At 35.7% G+C, this 6740-nt stretch overlaps 1 pseudogene; it reads right to left on the reverse strand.

The window, feature by feature from the left end:
• Window positions 1-1492: 1492 nt before the first annotated feature.
• Window positions 1493-2537, reverse strand: LOC100023510 (thioredoxin domain-containing protein 15-like; annotated as a pseudogene).
• Window positions 2538-6740: the final 4203 nt, after the last annotated feature.

The raw sequence follows: 6740 nt of genomic DNA on the forward strand, positions 1-6740 counted from the left end.
AAAAATATTTACAATATAGACACATTCTTAATTCTTAATTTTTCTTTTTATGATTTAGCTTAGTTCTTGCTATAGAAAATCTCTTTTCTTCAAGTCATCATGATTTTTCCTTTAAGATACTCATTATAAAATGAACTTTCAGGAGAAGAAATGCTGTAAGATTTTATATTTAAGATGGTTGGAAAATATAAATGTGAACTTCTGATAAATAGAATAGAAATTTAAGTATATTGTCTTAATAACTATGTCTTTAAGGAAACCAAAATGTGAGTTTAGATGAGCTTTTAAATTAATAATGACCATGTAGAGTCATAGATCACTGACAAATTTTTGGAACTACATAACATTCATTAGCTTTGATGTTTGATAAACTGTGGCAACATGGCTAAGTCTGATGATTCTAATTTATACATTGACTCTTATAAAAAAATTAAATGCAATTTACAATATGCAACAATAAATATTAGCAATACTTTAATACTTTCAGATATGATCACCAAATAGGGGATTTTGACAGAAATACAGACACTCCTCAAAATATGGTATTATTGAGTTGTGTTTTAAGCAAGCAAAAGGCAGATATTATAGGAAGAGAGAGTATGAAGAACAAATTTAACAATATAGAAAAGCATTTAATATATTCTATATCATAAGAGATATAGAAGTAGATTTTGGTGTGGAAATAGAGTACTTGACATGAAGGGATATGAGATAAGGCTGCAAAAGCAGGTTGGTACCAGATTGAGAGTGTCAGAAGTGCAGGCAAAATGGTTTGAACTTAACTGGGAAGGCAACAGAAAATCATAAGATGCTTAAGCAAAGTTTAAGCAACATATAAATGACAATGAAAAAAACTATTCTGATATTAGTAAAAAATATTGATGTAATAGTAATCATTTTAAAAACCACATATAAAAATGACTAGTATTTTTATATTGTTTAATAATTTTCAAAATGATTATTTCATTTCAGACTAAAGCTATCTTATGTGGGAATATTAAAATATATGTTTGCTGAATGGTAAAAACTTTATCTTCCTGGTTAATGAATTTTTCTCTGTATGTGATATTACTTCTAATTGTTCTTTGCATTAAAAAAGCTGTTCCTTCGGGATATTAGTTCATCCTGGAATCAGTTTGTGTTTGACAATAATATTTGAGCTGATAAATAGTAAGAATTGTTAACAGTCATCTATAAGTATTTATTCATCTATTTTTGATTTAAATGTTGAATTCAGTTTCCTGTGAACAACGAATCTTCATAATAGAGGAACTAGAGGAACCCATTTCAGTTTTGATAATACTAACATATTTTTCATTGATAATAACTCTTATTTACCTTCTTAGGTGTGATTTCTTTGCACATTCAGTAGTTCAAATGCAAAATTATTTTAACCCAAGTTCAAATATAATACATCTCTGTGGAAAACAATATAGGTTTCTGAAGGCAAAGATTGAAATTAATCTTTCCAATTTCACCTTCCAGTCTATTATTACTCAGGATGTTCATGTTCTTGTCCAGAAATGAGCCATTGAATACTTTAAGTCCGAACAGTATCATACATAATAAAACTAATGAAAAAGAATAAAGAAAATACAAGCAACCAATCCACATTTTTCATCAAAGTGCTGGAAAGAGGGCCTATTTGGTCATCTTCAGTCACTATCACATCATTTCTGTCTTCTATCCCTGTCTGATTAAAAATGAAGAGTTTCCAGAGTCCAATCTGTATCATTAAATCTTGCCATTGGTTTAGCTCCTTAAAATAGCAAGATGTTGGGAACAGTCACAGTACCAAAATGAATAGTCAGACTGCTGTGTTGAGAAGCATCTAATGCCAAAAAATGAAGAGATGGAAATGTTCGTGGTAAAGAATTAAAATGTGGGGCCAGACTGGCAGAGAATTGACACCAAGGAGTATGAAATGAGACTAATGTACAATCACTGCTGTTTGTGTTTTAAAATTTCATCAGTTCCTGTGAAACATTTAGAATTTGTAAAGTGAAACTTTCTAAGCCAGTAACATTTCTCTCCTCACAATTCTCCTTTGGAGTCTTTACATTGTCTGTACTATTAGAGTCTTCTTTAGATGATGGGCTTGTGGACACAGCTCCAAGAACTGAATTATATTCCTCTCCCTTACCAGGAATATTTCTTCCAGATGTGGATATTGCATTTAGAGCCTTCAAATCAAGCATCACAAATGCCAGTATTGAGGTGTGATTTTGCCTATCTTTTGCCTCTTCCAGAAACACAGACATTAAATGATTGACATTCACTTCATTTCCCAGGGCTGCATAAACTGCATCACCAGTGTTGTGCAGTTCTGTCTGTCCAAGATCATGTTGTTCATTACTTAAATAGACAGCCTCTGGACCAAGAGGCACTTCAGTTTCAGTGTGTCCGTGATTTCCAGACAGTGAGCCTTCATTATCCTTGACTAGGCTGAGCATCTCAGGGAACAAAACCCCCACCAGCAGAAAACTTATGTGTAATTTCTTACAAGTAACATGCTGCATCCTTCTCATACCTGCCATATTTCTTTTAAGCTTAAAATCTAGCTACCATCATATTATAATGATTCATTATTAGTTGAAGGAACATCCCTGCAGATTATTGATGTGAAAGAGAAGTGTTTCTGAATTGGGAAACAGTTTGGATTAATTCAACTTCCCAATTGTAATCTAAACTGAACTCCTCCTCCCACTTAACACCAAACTAAAATTGTCCATGTGCCAATATTGGCTGAATATATGCATAGCAAAGGGTGGTGTCACTTGTGGTTCACAGGGGGAGGAGGAGGATAAAATGTATTTCTCTAACCTTTCCTTCCAACTACTCTTATAGAAAGGAAACTATAATTCCTGTGAGGAAGAGAAGATAAGATTCAGAAACTGGGATGCCATTCTATTTACAGCAATAGTGGATCCTGGACTAAATTATATGGATATTCTACTAAAATTAAGGAAATATTATTCTAGAGCCATGGTGGAAAACCTATGGCATATGTGTCAGAGGGGAAAATCAGAACCCTTTCTGTGGGCACCTGTGTCTTTGCCCCAGCACAGTGTTTGCCAGAGTTTATTACTAGAAAGCCTGAGAGACTGGGGATAGGACTGCTCCCCTTACCCTCTCCATAGGCACCTGAAGAGATTTCTCATATTACTCTCCCCAATAGAAGTTTTGCCATCACTTTTTTGGCTCAAAATAAATAACTCATCACTAATTATTTATGGGTAAGGAGGGCCCAAGCTCTATGCAAAGACAATGTTTTCTCATCTTATGTAAGTTCCATAATGAATATACTTAGCTAATAAGAAAGAAACCCATTTTTCTAAAACATTAGCAAAATATTAATCATATAAAGTACATATATACATATATGTATATAGATATATGCTAAATAACACAAAATAAATGAGTTTTCCTGGGAACAATATAAGTTTAACAATTAACATTTCAGAACCGGTATTGCTATGTTAAGAAGAGGTTAAGAATACGCATTGCAGACATCCAGGTTAAGGTGGCTCCAGAGTAGAAGCTGAGCTTCTCCTCTCCTCTCCACCCATAGAGACACACCGTGTCTCAAAACAACAAAACTGAAGTCAAACAAGTGAAGGAATTACATATTAAGGCACAGAACAGAATGTAGGCAAAGTTAGGGCATTTCCATGTTAAAAGGAGGCAAAATTACTCCCACCAAGGGGCAATTTCACCACCCCTCCCCCAGTTCACCTATGGTGCCAGAGTCCAAGCATGCACAGGACAAACTTCTAAGTTCTAGGAGGGAGGCTGACTGAGGACAACAAAGACTTACCCCTAAAAGAAAAGAGACTTGGGACACCATGAGGCTGAGAAAATATGGAGATAGGGTGCAGATCTTGGGCAGAGAGTGGTGGCTCAGAGAAAAATGTATAGAGACCTGAAAAGTAGCCTCTGGGAAAAAAACCTCTCCAGCACTCAGTACAGAAACTTGCCTACACCCCACACCCAGATCTTTTCCAGGCAATTCTTAAGTTCTCAGGGGTTGGACATGCCCATAAGAACAGCAAGACTATGTACTCTAGGAGGCCGAGGAAATGTGGAAATAGGGTGCAGAGCTTGTGCAGAGAGTGGTGTCTCATATCAAAAACCACAGAGACCTGAACAATATCCTCCAGGAGAAAACCTCTTCAGTGCTCAATATAGAGACTTGCCTACACCCCACAGCCATACCTCTTGCAGGCAATCTTTAAGTTCTCAGGGGCTGGACCTGCCCATAAGTGCAGCAAGACTAGGGACCTAAGGAGACTGAGGAAATGTGGAGATAGGGCTCAGAGCTTTGGCAGAGAGCAGTAGCTCACAGAAAAATTCACAGAGACCCCAAAAATAGCATCTGGGGAAAAAAAAAACCTCCAAGCCCTCAATACAGAGACTTACTTACACCTTATACCCAGATCTCTTGCAGGCAATCTTTAAGTTCTCAGGCACTGGACCTGCCCCTAAGAGCAGCTAGACACTGATAAGGACTAGAAAAATATCTTCAAGGCAAAAACCTCTTGGGAACTCAGTAAAAAGATCACCCATATTCCTCACTAAGACTTCTGACCAGGAAGGAACAAGGCAATAGCCACCAATCCCCAGAACTACAATTCACATCCACCAAAAAAAAGAAGAAAACTTTATCGCTTGATAATTTTTAAGCAGAAAAAATCCAGACTAAAGAGAGGACAGCAGAAAATGACAAACAAGTAAACACATACAAAGCTTCAAAAAATTGTAAAGTGATCAAAAGTTCTTGAAGAATTCAAATCTGAGATCATGAGAAAGATGGAAGCAATTTAGCAAGAAAAGTGGGAAATAGTTCAATAGTTTTAATGACAGGATCACCCACTTGGAAATTGAAGCACAGAAATCAAATGAAAAAATAAGCAAATTGAAGACCAGAATTAACCTGCTGGAAGCCAAGAAAAGCAGGATAGATCAAACCAAAAAGGAAAATCAAATGATCTTAGGTGAAAACCAGTCATTAAAACTAGAATTGGTCAAGTAGAAGCCAATGATCTCACAAGACAGCAAGAATTAATAAAGCAAAATCAAAAGAATAACAGATTAGAAAGCAGCACAAAATATCTCTTTGAGAGGGTGGTTGACCTTGAAAATGGACCTCAGAGAGACAATTTGAGAATAAGCCTACATGAAAACCTAGAAACAAACAGAAACCTTGACATCCAAGAAAAGTGCCTTGATGTTCTTCAACAAGACAGTGAAATAAATATTAAGAATCCATAGATCACCCTCTACATTAAATCTTCAAAAGACAACCCCCAGGGATGTGATTCTCAAAATCAAGAGCTTCCAAGGCAAGGAGAAAATGTTACAAGAAGCAATAAAGAGACAATTCATATATTAAAGAACACCAATCAGGATTACACAGGATATGGCAGCCTCCACACTAAAAGACCACAAGGCTTGGAATATGATATTCAGAAAGGCAAAAGAATTGGATCTATAAGCAAGGGTAACCTACCCAACAAAAAATGACTATATATTTCCAGGGGAAAGTATGGGTATTCCACAAAATAGAAGACTTCCAAATATTTGTAAAGAAAAGACCAGAACTAAACAGAAAATTTGATATCAAAATACAAAAACCAAGAGAAATATGAAAAGGTAAATAAGAAAGAGATGGGTCCTTTTTTAAGGGCTTCAATAAGCCCAAATTGTTTTTATTCCTATATGAAAAGGTGTTATTTGTAAATCTCAAAAATTATATTCACTATTATAGTATTTAGAAAATTTACTTATAGGTAGCGATTGAGATAATAAGTGGTTTAAAATGATATGCAAAAAGAAAAAAAAAGAAAGAAATCAAATAATGAAGGAATAGGAGATGGCACAAAGAGAAACTTGACGGAATAAGAAAATTGAGATAGTCTATACTACACAAAGAGGCACATGGGAAGAGGAGGGAAAGAATATTATTATAAGAAGAAGAGAGTGCTAAAAGGTAATACTCAAACCTTATTCTCAGGGGAATAAATTCTGAAAGAGAAGAACATCTAGATCCACTGGGGTATCAAATTCTCTCTTATTACCTTATAGGGAATTTGAGATGGGAAAACTAAGGGAGGTATGGGGTGGGGAGTACAAAATGAGAGGGAAAGAGAGGGGGGAGGGAATTTAATATACCATAAAAATAAGAAGGGAACAAAAAGGGAGTTGGTGGAAAGGCAAGTAAAATGAGGGTGGGAATTAGGGGGACTGATTAAAAGCAAACCACTGGTTTAAAAGAAATAAATGTTGGAGAGAATGTGGCAAAATTGGGACATTAATACATTGCTTTTGGAGTTGTGAATTGATGCAACCATTCTGGAAGAAAATTTGGAACTATGCCAAAAGGGTGGGAAAAGACTATCTGCCCTTTGATCCAGCCATAGCATTTCTGCAGTTGGACCCCAAATAGAAAATAAGGAGAAAGACTTATACAAGGATATTGATGGCCACTCTCTTTGTGATAGCAAAAAAATTGGAAAATGAGGGGATGCCCTCCAATTGGGGAATGGCTGAACAATTTGTGGTATATGTTGCTAATTGAATACTATTGTGTTGAAAGGAATAATGAACTGGAGGAATTCCAGGTAAGCTGTAACAATCTCCAGGAATTGATGCAGAGTAAAAGGAGCAGCCCTGGGAGAACATTTTACACAGAAACTGATACACTGTGGTACAATCAAATATAATGGACTTCTCTACTATTA

Source organism: Monodelphis domestica, chromosome 3, assembly GCF_027887165.1.
Source record: "Monodelphis domestica isolate mMonDom1 chromosome 3, mMonDom1.pri, whole genome shotgun sequence".
NCBI classification, from domain to species: domain Eukaryota; kingdom Metazoa; phylum Chordata; class Mammalia; order Didelphimorphia; family Didelphidae; genus Monodelphis; species Monodelphis domestica.